The following is a 19,196-nucleotide window of genomic DNA, read 5'->3' as shown; positions in this document are numbered from 1 at the left end:
CTATGTTAGCTTAATGTCCAATTTTAATGTCTATTTGTCTACATTTATTTTGTTAAATGGTTGAAGGTGAGATGCTAATCAAGTGTACAAAATTCTAATCAACTGGCAACCAATGCTAAATAAATTTTTTGGTTGGCTTGAAATTGTCCATTAGGTAAAATGTTTGCTTTGTATTTTCCAGAAACTTGTCAAATCGGTGTTGTCCATAAGATAACGAGATTTGGCCAGATAGTAGGCTTGCAGGGCTAAATCTCGCTGCCTTGTGGACAAATAAACAATTGCATGAAATATCAATGACAGGGCACAACTAGTCCCAAAAAAGCTATTATGTGCTATTTTTTGGACAAGTTTTTTCAATGTACAAAATCAACTCTCAAACAGTTTGCCTTGTCACTAAACATAAACAAAACAGTAAATTGAACTTTGCAAAAGATCATGAAGAAGACACTTAATTTTCATTTAAAACCTTGTACATCTAGCTTAACGATCTTTTGACAGGAGGCGCTTTGCAACCTCTCTACGACGCTCTATAGCATTGGCTAGAGTGGATGTAAGTACAGAAGCAGCTATAGGTTGGGCATTGTCAACCCCCAAGGCTTGACAAAGAGCTATTCGTGTCATGACCTTGCTCTGGAAGCAAGTGCCAAAAGTGGCAATTACAAGTGACTTTTTCACTAGAATAATTACATGGGCTGTTTGAGGGATGGTGGCTAAGTATAGGAGTTTACTTGCGGCCTTAAGCACTCACAAAACAAAATGGCCTTTTAGGGAGAAATCCTTGTGTATGATGCACACATCCTGCATTGGTAGTTTGTCAATGTAGTGTGCTAGGGTTGCATGAGGCCCAAACACCGTGCACTCTTCCCCCTTCCAGCTAGCCCAAAGGTCCATGTCCAAAACATCCTGCAAAATTGTAATTAACCAAAATCAAAGAAGAAAGGTTGAATTATCAACGTAGAAGATGTTTAGTATTACCTCTTGTTGCTTATCCTCATCATCCATAGTTGTTGTGGCTTTAAAGTTGATAGACAATTTGCTCTCATCAACCTTGCAGGGGCTCCATGAACCAGGTGAATTGGGGCGGATAGGAGTTTGGTTGGCAACAACCTTGGCCTATGTGGCAACAAAATCCTCATCCATGACTTTACTCTGCTTTTCAGTGAGAATATCCACTGTCACTAGTGCAATTCTATCATCAACAAAGTCCCCCAATGGAAGCAGCTTGTCATCTATAGCTTCTGGTGTAGGATCAAGGGGGAACTCCATCTTGGTGCATATGAGGCTAAGACACTCATCTAGTCGGACACCAAAATCCTTTTCAAGATCATGTAAGAATAAATACTCCTCATCTTCTATAATTAAGTTGTTGAGATGCCTAATCTCCACTTTGGGAATTGCAAAAGGGTCATGGCACTCAAGGCGGGCACCTCCAAGGTGCCAACAATCTTCTCTCTCACTGCAACTGATTCTTCCAAGCCGTGGGGATATTTGGCAACTTGCAATCTTTTCTCACTTTGGCCTTGGGATCTTGAAGATCCTTTAGCATGCCACCCACTACCAAATGCAGGATCTCCATCTCCTCCAAGGAGGGCTCCTCATTGATGAGGTAGAAGACAGTGGCAATGTTGAACAAGAAAGATTTCCCAATTTTGCACTTCTTGAAGGAGTCTGCAACTTCCTTTGTCACTTGACAGAAGTGGTTCGCCTCTTTTGCAATCGCCTCGAAGCGAGCTAGTCTCTTTGAAAATGCAGTATCGCCCTTGTGGATGTAGAGAAGATGATCACATGGCAGCCACAACATGGCATTGTGTTCAAAGTTCACAGTATACTTGAGTATATGTGCATGCATATACTCTATGATGTTGTGAAAAGTGTCATTGTGGAGTTGCATGGTCTTTTGTAAATCCACTATGCGGATAAAGAAGCCGTGAAGATCACTGTATAACTGCAAAGCATATGGGGAGGTGACTGGAGACACAGATTAGGGGACTAGTAGCATCTCTTCAACTACGAGTGAGTCCACGACAAAATTGGGAGGGCAAAATCCAACTATACCAGAGGTTGATCGAGTGATCAAGGAAGTGATCAAGAGGATGAACCAAGGAAACACGACGAACCCAAACACACGACAACCGCCCACCCAAAAATGCAATACTTGTGGAGGTGACCATCCAACCCAGTGGTGCAACCTTCAACAAAGGCCAGGAGCTAACGCACAACGGATATTGAAATGGTGTGCTACAGAACAAAAATGGACAAACCATGAAACTCACAAATGTTTCTATAATCAAAACTATGTTAGAGAGAGACAATACGGACCACATGGGGGACAATCACTTCCACCCCCTCCAAGGTACCAAGTGAGACCAAATAACTCAATCTTGGGTCAGGAAAAAGCTCAATCGGTGTTGGGACATCAACCTCCTTTACCCCAGGAAAATACCCCTCCCCCCCCCCTCTCCCCCTTCTCTCTCTTTCTAGGGGACAAAGCTATAATGAGGGGAACAAATAGACCCCATGCCTCCTACTACCCTACCTTTTGAGAGGGTATAGCTATGGCCACCACCCTCTTCCTACTAGTCTATGCTTAATCACACCTTAAGTTAAAGGGCCCTTTTGGGATTCATATTTTTCCTAATGATATGATACAAAGATACATAAAGGTGTAAAGTTGTCTTTCCATGGTCATTTTTTAAAGATAATTTGTAGAAAAAATAATTATTTGCTATTTTATTTTGAAAGAGAATCAAACCGTTCAAATACTGTCAATATTTTTTACTCTTCCAATTGAAGTTAGTTAGTGAAGTTCATTTTACAAATAATTTGTCAATTTTAGAGAAGTAAATCTTTTATGTTTAAGATTTTCATGTAAATATATTTTAAAATTCATACATATGTAAATTGGGCTTTTATTTTCTTAATTCCATTTGTAAGAAGTTTCATGAGGTTTTGATGTTATATACAAAAGTAGTGTCTCATATACTAAAATCTATGATCTGAACAATTTTTGAGACTCAAGTGAGTTTTGTGGCTCATTACAAGTTTTGTATCCTTTTAAGAGAGAGAGAGAGAGAGAGAGAGAGAGAGAGAGAGAGAGAGAGAGAGAGAGAGAGAGAGAGAGAGACGGATGAAAGATTGGCAATCAAAGTTTAATGCTGCACATGATGATTTGATATCCAAAGTTCAATATCTTAAAGAAAAATTAGCATTATGCTGTGAACAAAATGTTAGTTTTTCAATAAAGTTTGTTAATATGATAAAGATAGTTGACAAACAATTGAATAGATAGTTGATAAATAATTATGACGATTCTCTTTTTTTTATATTCGTGTTATGATTTGATACAAGATACTTTGACAAAAAGAATTAATATGAACATTTATAGACATCATGAAGATTTGTATACGAAATACAAATACTCTCCACAACCACATGACGGATCAAGTATTTTGTGTACATAGTACTCAAACAGAAATTGAAATATACATGCACATACAATTTATACGGAATTTATACAGCCAGGTCACGCCTTGAATGTTGTATGTATACATAAACACATGCTTCTAACAAACAACACTTTTTAGCTAAGTTATTGACCGAGTGCCACTAGAATCTAAGGTATGAATATCATATGGCCGCATTATTGATTGATGCCCATATGTTTCCTTTGTATTGGAAAGGGAAGTGGACTCACCATAATGAAACTAGTATCATCATGTTATCGGTGTAGTACCCATACAATGAGCCAATAATTTTCACAAGGACACCATATTCCTTATGTAATCGAGGTCATGAAGATGTGGTAAGTACCATTTTGTCGAACAACTAAAGCACACACCCTCATTGTGTGGCCAACTACCATACTATTGTGGTGCACTGTTGAGTGGAGGACCACACCTATACATTTTTGCTCACACTCATGTTGATGTAAACACTTATTGTAATAAATGTCTTTTCGACATTTCATTTTCTTCATGGAGCTGATTCATTGTAATTAGCGGGACTCAATTGAGTTTCCCTCTTGTATTCCCAAGTACTTTCACCTGCTTATGTAATTAGATTAGAGATGTTTTCACACCTCCAAGGCTAAGGTGTAAGAGCCAATTTTTGTAAACCTAAAGAGAGTTTTTTTGAATCATTAATCAGGAGAAGTTTTTGAGCGCCGTGACTGTGTCTGAGAGAGAGAGAGAGAGAGAGAGAGAGAGAGAGAGAGAGAGAGAGAGAGAGAGAGAGAGAGAGAGAGAGAGAGAGAGAGACACAGAGAGAGAGAGAGAGAGTCTATCCTCTTGCTACGCGAGCTATGGAGCCACCATTGGAGAAGCAACACCGCCATTGGTTTACCAACGGCGAGAGCTACGCACCGATACCAAGCGTGCACACATTCGGCTTCTACGCGAGGTGAGCTCCCACGAGCTTCTAGGTGAGTTTTCTCCCTACCTTTGTGTCGGAATTGAGCGTGCCATATATCAATAGAACCACAACAAGTAGAGATACACATTAGTAACATCGGAGTCGAGATTCAGTCACCTGTATTTTTTAGCCTGTCTTCATACGCGTTTACCGCACGGAGTGGTTACAGGTTGAGATTGTATTGTAGATTCATAGGGTAGTGTCCTTACCTAGTGTAGAGACCCCCCTTTGAGTTTGAGGCTGATTCGATGACTCTAGATTATGTTTTGGATAGCATTTGATCGTAGTACGGATTTCAGTCACTTGCGTATTTGAGAACTTAGATTTGATTTCCTTGGTAGTGATGTTCATTAGAAGGTCGAGTAGGTGATTTGACACCCACCTATTTGTTTCCATGCACCTGCGGGTGTTAAGGCGGTTACGCCGCCAGCGGAAGCTAAATAGCGATAACTCAACCAACAACAGAATTTGTCAGACGAGGACGGAGCTTGACCCGCAGGCGCATGGAAACAACTAGGTGGGTGTCAAATCACCTACTCGACCTTCTAATGACAATCACTACTAAGGAAATCAAATCTAAGTTCTAAAATACGCAAGTGACTGAAATCCATACTACGAACGAATGCTATACGAAACAAGATCTAGAATCATTGAATCGATCTCAAACTCAAGGGGAAGTCTATACACTAGGTAAGAACAACACCCTAAAGACTTGAACTGCAAACTCAACCTATAACCACTCCGTGCGGTAAACGCGTATGAAGACAGGCCGAAATATACAGGTGACCGAAACTTGACCCCGATGGTACTAATGTGTAGCTCTACTCGTTGTGGTTCTATAGATATGCTACACGCTCAATTTCGACACACGAGTTGGAAGAAAACTCACACCGAAGCTCGTAGGAACTTACCACACATAGAAGCCGATAGCGCGCACTCTTGGTATCTGTGCGTAGCTCTCGCCGTTGCTAACACAATGGCGGTGTCGCTTCTCCAATGGAGGCTCCGTAGCTCGCGTAGCAAGTAGACAAGACTCTCTCTCCCTCTCTCTCTCTCTCTCTCTCTCACACACAGTCACGGCGCTCAAAAACTCCCTTTGATTAATAATATCCCCTTAGGTTACAAAAACTTTGGCTTATATACCTCAGCCTTGGAGGTGAGAACATCTCTAACTAATTACATCAGCAAGTGAAATTACTTCAGGATTACAAGCTGGAAACTCAATTGAGTCCCGTTACTTAATGAATGGCTCAAATCAAAATTAATGTTGGAAAGACATTTATTACAATCAATGGTTACAAAATGATGAGTGTGAGCAAAAATGTGGGTGTGATCCTCTGCTGGCTCAACACTCCCCCCCCCCCCCCCCCCCCCCCCCCCGCGTTCATGTCGTCCTTGACATGACTTTTATGCTTGGTCAATAAAGTCCTGTCGTCTTGAGCATCTGCAAATGTGATTCATATCGTAGGTTGCCGATGGTCAAGGTTGGGCCGAATATTTTGCTTTCGTGGGTGAAAAAGCCGGTGTAGAAAGCTTCTTCGAATGTTTGCATGTGGAAGCTAGGCAAAAACATAATCCTTTGGTATAGGAGGTGTAACACTTTTGGAGAAGGTTGCAATGAAAGATCGTACATCATATCAGACACCGTGTCAGCCGTCGATAGTAGACTCGAGGTCGTGGCTTTATCTGGCGCGAACACTTCAATGCAAGCTAAGAGAGTCCTGCAGATTTTCTTGAGCATCTGACATGAAAGGTCGGGAGAGCCAGTAAAGAGCTTGATGGTGCCCGTTAGGGTTTTCACCATGTAAGCTTTACCTATTCTCTCTCCTGCCTTTGGTCCTGGCATCTTGGGATAATTAAGCCAATTTGGCTTCTTTTCTGCAATCCTACCATGCTCTTTCCAGTTTCTGACTCTTGGCACCGGGCAGAAGGTTGCATCCTCCCGGATCTCCTTTGGTGCCTCCACCAAGTAGATGAGGTAGGCTGGGTATTTATTCAGCCAACCTTTCCTCCATCTAGGTTGTGAATCTACTATCTTCTTTGATTGTTCCTCCTTTGTGATGTCGCCTTCGTAAAGAGCGACATACTGCTCTCCTTCTAGTCTCTTTTTCGTCTTTAGCACTTCAAATTTCATCAAAGGGAAAGGCAGGCTGGGTTGCATCCACTGTTCATGGAGCACTTTTGTGTCTAGTCCCTGAAGTCTAATGGAGATTAGGAGTCTCCTCTCCCATTCCATTTCCGCCTTGGCACTCTGCTCTGTTGACTTTTCTATTTGGTCATGGAGCCTTTGTTCTTCTTCTTCAGAGATTCTTGAAGTCGAGGCCACCTCTTGAGCTGGGGCTGGATCTTCAATTGTGGTTGCCTCTCCAGTTTCTGGTAGCTCTATGGCTGCTCCACCTGATTCTTCGTGTGGTGTCTGTCTCTCTTCTTTGTTGCTCTTGTAGATCTTGGAGCTGTTTGTGGAGGGCCTCATTCTTTGTCCGTAGTGTTTGATTTTCTAATGTGAGCCTCTCCTCTGCGGCCAATGATCCCTACGCAATGTTCAACCTTTGCACTTGCTCTAATCTTAGCTCTCTTTGTAAGCTTCGGACCTGGTCTTCCAAAACTGGTACGACAGCTCCCTCTTCTTCGGTCCCTGCTCTGCTAGCTCTAGGGGTAGACCTGAGTCTAGTGATTGTTCTTTCTTGCAGCTCGACTCTTTCCCTTAGCTCAATGAGCTCATCCTTAGCCGCCTCCAACTCATCCTCTATCCGCTCCCTTGCTTCCTTTGCACTTGTTACTTCTCTTGAAGCCTCGGCTAGTTGGAGTATCAAGCCGTCTCTCTCGTTTTCCGCATCATGGAGTGATGCTTTATGACTTTCAGATTCATTCATAGCATTCTCTAAATTTCTCTGCAACTCCGCTTCCCTTTGTTTGGCTGCCTCAATCTCTACTTCCTTTGCCTTGGACCTTTCTTTTATCTTGCTGAGCAGTTCATGCACCATGTGCATGTCTTTTTCATCATCATCTGTCAACTCTAAAGCTCTTTCTGCCACCACCTCCACTGGCTTTGGCTCTTCTAGTATTTTCAGTTCGTCCAGTTTCTCTTCACTTTCTTTTTTACTCTTTGTCTTTTTCTCCGTCCCTCTCCGTTCATCTTGTTTTTGTAGGGTGATCCCATAAACTGCCTCAAGGGCCTCTTCTTTGGTGTATCCTATCTCTACCAGATCCTCATAATCATTTCTCTTTTGTTGAACTGGATCTATCTTCTTTTCTTTGGTCTCAGCTTCTGGCTTTTCCAAAACATCTGTGTCCACCTCTACTGTGGTCTCTTCCACAATTTTTTCCGTCTTCTTCGGGCTTGGTACATCAGTCATAGAGGGGATGTTTGTCCTCAGCTTCCTTGGCTTTCCCTTTGTCGGCTTGCCCATCTTTCTCTTGAGGCTTAGTAGACCCATCTACTTTCCTTTTCCCCTTGTCGTCCTTTTTCAGCTCAGCTTTTAATTGCTGTACCTCCTCTTCAGTGTATGGCTCGACAGGTTGCTGCTCCAAAATAGCCTCTGACTCCTCATAAGCTTTAATATATTGATCGTATTGATCAATGTGTGGCCTGGCCGAGCTAGTTCCGACTTTAGTGGGGTTTGGCACCCACTTTTCTTCAAAGTCACCCTTTAAAGCTCTTTCCGCTCTAAACTGCTCCACTAATCTTTCCATTCTTTCCGCTTTCTGACTTTTGGTTTGCTTGGGAGCAACCTTCTTCTTTACTTTCTTCTTAAGTGGCTCGTCCACATCCTCTTCAGGTTCTGAAACTACTTCTAGTTTCCGGCGTGCTCTTGTGGATGCCCTCTTGGATACTTCAGGCTGTTCTTCCTCCTCGTCGGCTTCTCTAAGCCACTCATTCTGGGAGGGAGCCTTTGGCCACTGATCTCTAGCTCCAATAGCTTCATAAGCTATTCTTGTCAGAATTTCCGCTCCTCCTATGTATTTTGGCTTCTCGTTGTGCATGGCAATTACTTGCTCGTGGATGTGTTGAGCGTAATTCACCTCTTTTGGCATATTGCTCTTTAATGCCCATGTGATGGTGGTCGCAATGGCATGGGGTGGTGTCGTATACTTTTGCGGTATTTTACTACAAACATGAAGAAATTGGTTGTACAGTCGGCAAAGGGTTGCCGCTCTTGGATCCTTCAGATCTCCATAGGTCGCATTCTGTTTCTTGGGCCCATAGACCTCTATGGCCTCCCTTCTTTCCCTGACCGAGCTCCCTTTGTTGTGCAGCTTTAATGCGTCTGCAATTAGCTGTGGAGTGATCTCTACTTCTACCTTCTCTCCATCCATGGCTGTCAATGTGGCTTTTCCATCCTTCTGAATGGATGTTGCCAACTCGTACACTCTTCTTGTATCCACACCTGATGGTCTCGAGGTGAAGAAACTGTGCAATTCTGCCCTTTCCAGGTACCTGCTGATGTCTTCTGACCTGCTATAATCTACCAATTCCTGTGGGATCATCGGTACATCCACCGCTTGGCCGTGAGGATCTCTGAAAGTCCCCTGGTAGATCTTTATTCCCTCTTTCTCCAATACTGCTTCCTCCACCCAATTTTTGGTTGGCTTGAGGGTTTCTGCTGGAATGTCAAATGGTTCCGCTTCTGCAATAGCATCTTTGATTGTCGGTCTTTTTCTCTTCGTTGCCGATGACTTGGTGGAGTCCATAGATCCTGTAACTCCAATTTCAGAAGTTAGCGTCTTTTTAGTACTGAAAGCCGAAATGAAGCTTTTAACTATCCAAATGACTTGAAAATTGAAACATGAGCTATTCAGGGCCTAAGAATGCAAGGTAGGTGAAAAAATATGAAAAATGGGCTCAAAATCATGCTGGAGACATCATACGTGGTCAAAATGACTTCATATTGGTTGTGCTTGTAGCTGATAGTGTATACATGATTATCATATGCTTGGATTTGAGTTTGGATCCCATTTGGTCAAGTTTTTTGGCAATTTAGTCCAGTTCTGGCTCTTGGCAAAATTTTGAAAGGGAATTGGATTTTATGATCCAAATTGGATAAAACTTGGTGGTTCACTTTCAAATGGCATGTAGATCACTTCTGTTTGGTGGTTGAAGCCCTGAGGTGCCAAAATCACATAGTGAGACGTCATACGCGTATGATGTCTTTTAGTGTATTTTTGGACCAAATTTCTCTATAAGCTTGGATTTGGCTTTAGATAGGCTTATTCAGTGGATTTATGAAGTTTGGATAGATTTTGGGCTAAAAATGGCTCTGGAGACATCATACGCGTATGATGTCTTTTTTCATCAATTTTGCATGGGATTGGTTCTGTGGACTCCCCATGTACTAGTGAAGGATTGTTCCTACTCAAAGCTTGGTTTGGACTTGAGTATGTTGCATTTGGGCCAAAAATAGGCTTTAGGTGAAGGATTTTCCCTCGATTGGGCTACTGGGGTGATCCTCTTGACCAAATGGTTCCAAATTTCATATGTAGCATGTATTAGATATATATAATGGATGTATGATGACAAATGAGCAGTTTTGGCTCTGTAAGTGCAAATAGACATCATACGCGTATGATGTTTTTTGTGTCAAAATGGTGCTTTTTGGTTCCAGATAGCTTGTAGATGTGTTTAACAACAATCCTACAAAGTTTCAATGAGTTTGGAGTTATTTTGACAAAATTAGGACCAAAAATCAATTTTATGGCTTACTTTGCGTCTTTTTGGTTTTCCTTGGGTTTTCTAACTCCAATTCTCATGATACTTGGTTCATAGGATGTGATTAACATGTGGAATGAGGCTATGCACTCAAATGTTGAAATGGATGTGAAATTCATGCTAAGAGACATCATACGCGTATGATGTCTTTTCTTGAAATTTTGGTCTTTTTGTGCAAAGAATGCTTTGTGCTAGTGCCCTAAGCCCTGCTAACTAGTTTTCAACTTAAAAAGTCATCAGTTTAGCTAAAAAGCCCCCTTATAGGCATTTCAGTCTCCGAAGTCGTCTTTTTGCCTTGGAGTTGAATTTCTTCAACTTTTCTTCTCGAGAGTTGCATTTCCAGCTCATTGGATATGTTGTGAAGCCATTTATTTGGTTGAACTTGACTTTGGCTCCCCGTTCTCCATCTTTCTCCCTTTGGTTTCCCGAAAGCGTCTTTTTCACCATCGGTAAGTGAATCAGCTTTCTTTTGGGTTTTGCTTGCAAATAAATGTCATCGATAGTTACTTGAAGCTGCTTGTGAAGTTTCATTTCATTCGGTCGTCAATTTCAGCCGTTATGCCAAAATGACGCTTTGTGTGTCCGCAGCCAAATCGGTTGTTCCGACCTACTTTTTGTGATTCAAACTTGGAGATATTCTATGGTTGCATTGTCCTTGATGTGGTTGAACTTCCTGTGAAGTTTCGTGTTGTTTCGACAACTTTTTCCTGTTTGCCTCTTGCAGGCTCTGTTGACCTAGGGTTTTTCCAGTCGTTCTTTCTCGAGCTTTGAGTGTTAGAAACCCATCTTCTATACTAGGGTAACCCACCTATAAGTTCTTGCAAGGTTTGGTTAGGCGGTTGTGCCACTACCTAGCATTCTACCCCATTCCTCGTCTGCTCTTGTTTCTTGGTTTTGGTCAGTTTTCGCGACAAAATTTAATGATAAGCATCAAAAGCTTATGGCAACGAGTCTACCTCTCATGTCTGGTGTCCTCTGAGCTCTCGTGGAAGTCATAGAAGGTCGTAGAAGATCTGTGCTCCTGTGGCTCTCTGCTCTTCTCCAAGAAGGTAATAGTGTGAATGAACTTGAAAGTGATGTGAAAAATACTTGACTTCGGACTTCCCGGTTCACTTGCTACCAAATTTGTCATGTGATCCTATCTTGTTGTGAGATGCGCTTTAGGATCTGAAATTTCCCAAATCGAACTCCGTTTGACCTGTTTTCTTAGAATTCCGTCCACTTGCCAAAATTCTGCCGTTTCGGACTTTCCTCAACTTTTTCAGAATTGTACTCAATTTTCACCATGGGTTGCCCTTGTCATTAGGACCATCACCGTCTATTCTTTTCTTTTTTCTGATCTCATTTCACCTGCTTTTTTTTTATTTTTCTTTTACTTTTATTAAGAAAATCATAAAAAATAAAGAAAAATAGCAAATTGAAGCCAAAAATTTCCAACCATACACAATAAATAGCTGGTAACCCTGTGTATATGAATATACACTTATTTGTGATTTATGGACTTGGATTACCACTTTTTTCCACTTTTTAGCTCCAAAAACACTCTTATTTAGTGATATTTACACGTCTAGAGACCCAAATTCATCATTTGATCTCTTCTTGTTGCAAAACAAGGTATATAAGGGCATAAATATTATCAATATCCGCAATCAAACATAAAAATTACAAAATCATGTAAGACACTGCCCTTGTAATATAATTTTTGTTTTTCTTTGTTTTTTGTTGCTTGTAGTTGCTTTGTAGCTCCTGTATACCTCCCCCCCTCCTAGTCTGAGTCCTCCCGGACGACTATGAAGTGTCTGTGGGTGAAGCAATGTAGTTGTTTGGGTCATAAGTTCCCAATGCAATTGTAGAGCGATGATACAACAGTCTTTCCAATAAAGCTGCTCTTTGTTTGATTGAAGGATTGGTGGTCGGGTTTTGGGTTGGTTTTGGCACTTCGGTAGTAGAATCAGTAGATGGATTCTTCTTTACCTTGTTGTTCTTTTTCACAATCCAAATCTGCTTCCGCTTCGCTTGTGCTTGCCACAAACTCTTTGCGACCCAAACCTGCTTTGTTCTTTGTGTTGATTTCCTCGCCTTGAAATACCTAGGAGTTTCCGTGGATTGTACTGAAGGGAGTTCCTGTTTACAAATCCTTGGGATCCAAATTTGCTTGCTATAGCTTTGTGCCGTCATGAACTTCTTTGGAATCCAGATCTGTTTCACTGTCCTTGATTGTCTGGAATCACTCTGTTGTCTGGTATTGAAGACTCTGTTTTCCACCTTTGTGTTCTCTGGCACAACCTTTTTTGGTCTCCATACCAACTTTGACTCCGTTTTTTCCCAAGGTTGAGCTGTTATATTATTGCTTGTCTTCCTTATCCAATGTTGAGAGTTCCTCGTCGAAGAGCAATCCAGTTGTATAGAAACTTTTGGTTGCCATTGCTTCTTCTTTTTCTCTGGTTGTTGTTTACCTTTGTTCTTGGATTCTTCCTTTGGAGTTGGCACTGCTCCTTTGGTGAACTTAATTGATTGACTTTCACCTTCGTATTTGATAAGCACTGATTTAGAACTCCAGTCAATCATTGCATTGTATTGCTTCTGCCATGGTTGTCCTAACAATAATGGATGTTGTGTACCTTGGTCTTCAACCACGTAAAACATATGAGGATACACATACTGGTTAATCTGTATATGTAAAACTGTGCATCCGACAGTTTTGATTGAATTCTCAGAGTAACTCTTTAACTCTTGCTTGGCAGTTTGTAATTTAGTGGCATTTGTCAATTGTCTATACAAACTGAGTGAAAGTAGGTTAGTTTGAGCTCCTGAATCCAATAGTGCTCTGGCTTTGATTTGGTTGGTTCCTACTTTGAATTCAATGATGGGTTCTTCTTTGTCATTATCCATTTCTGGTATACTGACTACGTTTATTCGTATTGCTCCTTCATTGCGCTGTTTCTGATGCAGTAGTCTTCTTTTCTCCATTCTTTCCTTCGTCTCGGCTTACGCTTCCTCCACAATCTTTTTCTTTTTCTGGACACGCAGCTTTTCTTGATGTATTTTGAGAAGCATGTCTTGGGTTAGCGGTAAAAGATACTTTTTCACTCTGCATCCACTAATCCAATTGGGCATTTCTTCTCCGTCTAATGTAGCAAGCTTGACGGCTCCACTTGGTGATAGATCTTTAATCACCAGAGGTCCCATCCCTCGCTTTTTAAGCTTCTTAGCATGTTGTTTCAGAGTGTAAACTAGGACATAGTCCCCAACCTTAAACTCTTTAGTCCGCACATGCTTATCAAAAAATTCCTTTTGTCGCCTTTTTTGAGCGTAGATAGAAGCTACTGCTTTTAGGCGAAGCTCGTCTAGCTTTTCCAGGTCATCTATTCTATCAGAAAGCTCGTGCCCTGTCCACTCTAGATCCTTAGCCACCCTTAAGGTTGAAATCAAGAATTCTATCGGTAGGATAGCATTTAGCCCAAAAACCATGTTATATGGGGTCGTTCCTATTGATGTTTTATATGCTACCCTATATGCCCATAATGTTGAATGCAACTTCTGGTCCCAGTGAGTTCTCGACTCAGATACAATCTTCGTAAGGACCGTGCATTTATGTTGATCTTCCGGTGCTATGGCTAGCTGGTTATATCCTGAAAAACCATCAAGAAAGGAGTATGTTGTTTTCCCTGATACACGCTCTAGAACATGATCAGTTATCGGCAGGGGATAATTGTCCCTGATTGTTGCAGCATTCACTTTCTTTAAGTTGACACACACTCGGAGTTTTCCGTTCTTCTTGGATACCACCACAATCGGAGATACCCAATCGGTGTGTTCAATCTCGTATATGAATTCAGCTTCCATTAGCTTATCTATCTCTTCTTTGATTCGCTTAGCAAACGTATCATTATATGTGTATGGTCTCTGTCTGCTAGGCTTTGTGTCTTGTTTTAGTGGGATTGTGTGTTGGCATATTGATGGGTCAACTCCCTTTAAGTCCTTATAAGACCATGCAAACACATCCCTGTACTCTCTGAGAAGACTCAAAAGTCTCTCTTCCTCGCCTGGAGACAAATCTGTGGCTATGTACACCGGTCTAGGTGTCTCACCTGGAGCTGCTAAATCAACTTTTTTTGCATCCTCCGGTCCGTTATAAGATTCGTTCTCCCCTCTCTTTCGAATAGGTTGGGTTAATACCACCTTCCTATCCTCTATTGTGAATTTCCTGTAGTGAGAGGGAACATCCATGTTTTCCTTGATTTTGGCGTTTTCGTCCTCTCCACTCTCAATTTCTGTCGTCCAAACTTCTTTCAGAGTTTTCTTGAGCTCTCTGTACTTGTTTCTACGTTCTAACTTGGACTCCGTGTGTTCTCTGTTGCGCTTGTTCTTTTCTGATTTTTCTGTTTCAGTTTTCGTTTCATTCCTTTGAACTTGATTTCTTGAGCTTCTTTTGTCTTTTCGTAAGCTCTTTTGCTCATTGCCTCTCATTCTTCCAGAAATCTTGTCCTTAACACAATCTTCCGCCTTTACTAGCATTAGGAATTGATTTTTTCCTCTTATTCTAGGCATTGGATTGGTTCTAACCCCCTTTGTTTTTCTCTTTGCTCTATAGCGTTTCTGGCGTTGTTTAGTTTGGTTCGAAAAATCATAAAATCGGACATCCGTTATAGTTTCTTCGTTTCCGCTTGAATTGTCCATTGACTCGTTGTCTGCTTCATTTCCCCACTCTAGATGATCGGGAATGTCATGAAACACGTCTTCTTCATCTTCCTTTTCCAGTGTATCGTTCTTTTCAGTTTCTTTTTCGAGTATAGTTCTCAGCATGAAGTACGGAACCACGTCGTACCCGTCCTTGTCGCAAAATTTCGTTGTGGGACCATCCGGAATTGCACAAACATCTAGGGTTGCTAGAATGTGTGTCCATTCTAATGGTTCAAGCGTGTCCTCTGGAAAGGGTTCTCCTATATAAGTTTTGTCTTCGATAGCCCTTTCTAAAACATATTCTTCTCGTCTCAGACTTCCACATTTTGAGGCTCCACACATCCATAACTCCTTGGGCTTACCTAACCAAGCTGGAAATTCGGATCCCGCCAAAGTAGCTGAATCAAACTCCTCTACCGGTGTTCGGTTCACATCTTTGTAGCTATGGTCTCTCAGGTTCACACGTGTAGTGGTTTCCATATTTCTCAGGTATATGTGATCGTAGCCCCAATCCTGGACCATTTTCAATTGTCTCATGAATGGTCTTCCCAGTATGATATCATAGTTATTCTCCTTGCCAAAATCGACAATAGCAAAAGTATGTTCGTATTCAATGCCACAAGAAGTTACTATGACTTTCTCTAATAACCCCATAGGTTTCTCCATGTGTCCATCTGCTAATTGGAGTTTCAACCTAGTCTTCCTTATTGCTGGTTTCCCCCATTTTTCCCAGATTTCTTTTGTAGCAATGGCTACCCCAGCTCCGCTGTCTAGTATTGCCATTGTGTTCAATCCTTGGAATTCAACTGGTAAGGTTGTATTCCCCTCTTCACCTTTGCAATACTCTCCGACCTTGTTTAAGGGTACAGGCTTAGCGTTCTTTTGTGGTTTGCTCAGCTCTTGTATACCCTCTTGCAGTCTCGATGTTGGGTCTTTTATCCCAAATTTCTCCAAGCATTTTCCTATAGTGGTCCACATATGTGGTCTTAGCCTCAAAAGCTCAGCTAGAGTGATAGTGCATGTCACTGGTGTTGACAAGATCTCTATCAATCCTTGCGAGTCCATGACTTTTTCTGATGAGATTCTTCGTGAGGGAAGTGCTCTAATCTCGGATTTTGCTTCATACTCTCCTAAGTATGAAGGTAAGGTATTCAGTGAATGGGGTTTTCTCTCCATTGTTCTAACAGAGCCCCCATCTCCCCAGTAAGATTGCAGATCCAAGTCCACTTGAGATCCTGCCTCAAATTCCACTATGGGAGGATTCCTGATGTCCTTTTCCCAATTTGTCTGATTAGCTTGGCAACTTAGCTCGTTTGCAAAGTTTGCCTCTCTCACTTGTTTCCAAAATTCATTGTAATCCTCATCTCTTCCGTAAATCCTCTGTATGAATGGATGAAAACTCTCTATCTCCTGATCGGTTGTGTTCAATACTATGTGGTCATCCTTGTGTGTATTTTCAGGCTTTTGTGCACTGGGAGTCTTTTCAGCTACCCGTGAAATGATAGTCTCTTGCTGAATTGGGTTTTCTGTTCCACAATTCATTGTTTCTCTTGGTGGTTCTAATAAGGCTTGTGCAGTCTCGATCATTCTCTGGCACATTTCAAGTCTCTGCTTTTCCAATTCCGCATTTGGGTATGTCATCCACCTTTGTTCTTGTGTTTGGTTGTTCTTTAACCTAGCTTCGTAAGCTCTCATCAGTGCGTCCAATGGTTCGTGTACTTTGTCGACTAGCACTGATCCCTCTGAGCTTAAGCTCGTTGTTTCTTTGATACTCTTTTGTTTCGTTCTTTCCGGGCTCATCTCTCATTTTCCGTTTTGACTCTCAAGTTTTTCTAATCTATCTTTAGTTTGCTTTAGTTCCTCAGCTAGAATAGCGTCTTCACGTTCTTTTCTCAACTTCATGCGTGCTTTTCTAGCTTTCCATTTGTTTCTCTGACTCCGCAGTCCTTGACTAACCACTTCAGTCGCTAACTTTCCATTCTCAGGTTCTCTAGTGGTTTTCTTAGCTTGAGCTCTAGTAACAACTTGCGTTGGTATCAGAGTTTCATTTTCGGACCCACTACTGGTAGGAATAGTTTCTAGCATATTCAATGTCTTCTTTTGCACTTTGTTTGGATTCTTTGAACAATCCTCAATGAAGTGAGTAACCCCACACTCAGTGCAATAAGCGTTAATTCTAATGATTTCCGTATGTGGACAAACATTCATCAGATGGTCACCTCCACACTTGTAACAGGGTCCTAGTGCTGGTTTTGGTCCCACTTGATTCGTCCTTTGTGGATAGGATGGTCTTTGTCCTGTTAACCCTCCATGAGCTATGAACATCAATGTTCTTGCGTCCAAATTGTATCTCTCTTCATCAGAAGCACTTGTAACTATTGGTGTTCCAACATTCCCAATCATGCCCCATGTTCTGGTTGTTTGGGTTCTTCTGGTGGGTAATACACAGTTGGAGACATGTGTGCACCAGATTCTTCATAATAGGCTTGAACAGGCACTAAGGCTTGTTTTTCCTGATTCTCTAAGGTTGGTGCATATCTAATGCCCACTGGTCTTGCTCCTGGTAAAGGTGGTTGTTGTCCCAATACCGGTTGCGGTCTTTCTATCCCCATAGGTCCTGGTACATTTCCCGTTGGGTATTGAGGTACTGGATGTACCTGAGGTGGTGCTAATTGAGCAGGAGGTGCATACTGACGCTCCCTTACATACCCTTTGTTGTAATAGCACTCCTTTGTTGGGTGGTTTGTCCATTTTTGTTCAATAGCACACCATTTCAGTGGTTTTGGCAATGGTTTTTGGTATGGTGCCATCCTTTTTAGAGCATCTTCTATCATTTGCTCTACATTTGGCATGGTTGTTGTTTGAACATTCTTTTTAGTGGTAGTCTCGCTCGCTACGGAGGAAGAGCTACTGTATGCAAAATCTGTATCCGCTGACACCTCTCCATAAACCGTACAGTTATCCACTAAGTACAATGCTTCTCTCGTTACTTGATCGAAACTTGTACAAGCTTTCAAGTGCAAGTCCTTCTTGAGAGTGTCGTTTCTCAATCCTTCAATAAAGAGAACAGATAGTCTGTCATCTTGTGGTCGTTCATGTACTGAACATCTCTCAATGTATTGTTTGAAGCGAAGTGAAGCTTCCTTCACTTTTTCATGTTCTCTCTGTTTAAAAGCATATATTTGTGAGACCGTATTGTGCTTAATCCCTCGTTTTGAGAATTCCTCAGCAAACTCTCTTAGCAAATGGTCAATGTCATGGAATCCCCCTCTGTTCAGTGGTTGAAACCATGTCAATCCCATACCTTCTAGAGTAAGACCAAATCCCTCGTATTGTGTATGGAAATCTGTTATCTGCTCAACTCTTAAGACTTGCTTAAAGAGTGACATATGTGCATGCGGATCTCCTGAACCACCATACTTCTTTGGCATACACTTGGCTACTTGAGATGGTCTCATACGTCTATGGTCTGCTACCAATCTCATTGCTCCTATGTCCCAGCTAAAGCTTTCTCTAGCATCATGGACTTCATGGGTTACCCTTGTCGGTTCCCCTGCCCTGAGTCTACTACTAGGAGGTAAATGTGATGGTTCCGCTTCGAACCTTGGACCTGGAGTGGTATATGTGGGGATTGGAACTACACTACCTCGATTCGTATCCATTGACTCTCTGGAATGTAATGATCCCATTGGTCCGGGCTTCGAGTACTGAGGTTGACTAAAAGAGTCAGCAACCTGAATTCTTTGTCCTCCTGTTGTCATTGGGTTTTGCACTCCATTTGTTGGTGTTGGTCTTTGTGAGCTAGAAGTAACATAATATTGATGTAGTGGTCCCCCAAAGTATGTATATCCTTCTAATTCTTTCTTGCCCATTGTTGAGTATTGCCTCCCATACTTGTCGTAAGCGGCAATTTTCACTTCCGATCCCTCTGTGTAGGTAAAGACATAAAGTCTTTTTTGGTCTGTCAACTCTCTAGTGTAGGGTTCTTCACATCTATAATAGAGATCTTGCTCCCCATTATTATATTTGTATAGCCCCACATAGATGTTATCAGTGTTGATCCTTGTAGTTTCATTCTCTCTTCTTAACCTCGCATTAGGGAAGTTCATTATTGGTGCTTTCTCCTCAAGTTCTTCATCTACTTTGGCTTTGGTGCCCATCAATCCCCACTTGTCCACAATGTTAGGGTTTAGGACTACCAAATACATGGTACCCTTGTCATCTAGATATCTATCTCCGCTATAGCTCACAGGCACTAAGTCCTTGAACTCACTAGGTCTATCTTCTATCTTTACACAATAGCGGTCCATTCCATCTTTGTAGATCTTGGCACCTTGCTCATTGTCGTACTGGTATTTTATGAACAATAGCTTCATTGTGGCGGAAGGGTTTGATG

Source organism: Adiantum capillus-veneris, chromosome 6 (assembly GCF_014529385.1).
Source record: "Adiantum capillus-veneris isolate H3 chromosome 6, ASM1452938v2, whole genome shotgun sequence".
Lineage (NCBI taxonomy): Eukaryota > Viridiplantae > Streptophyta > Polypodiopsida > Polypodiales > Pteridaceae > Adiantum > Adiantum capillus-veneris.
The sequence above is the reverse complement of the archived record's forward strand: the minus strand, read 5'-3'. Positions refer to the sequence as shown.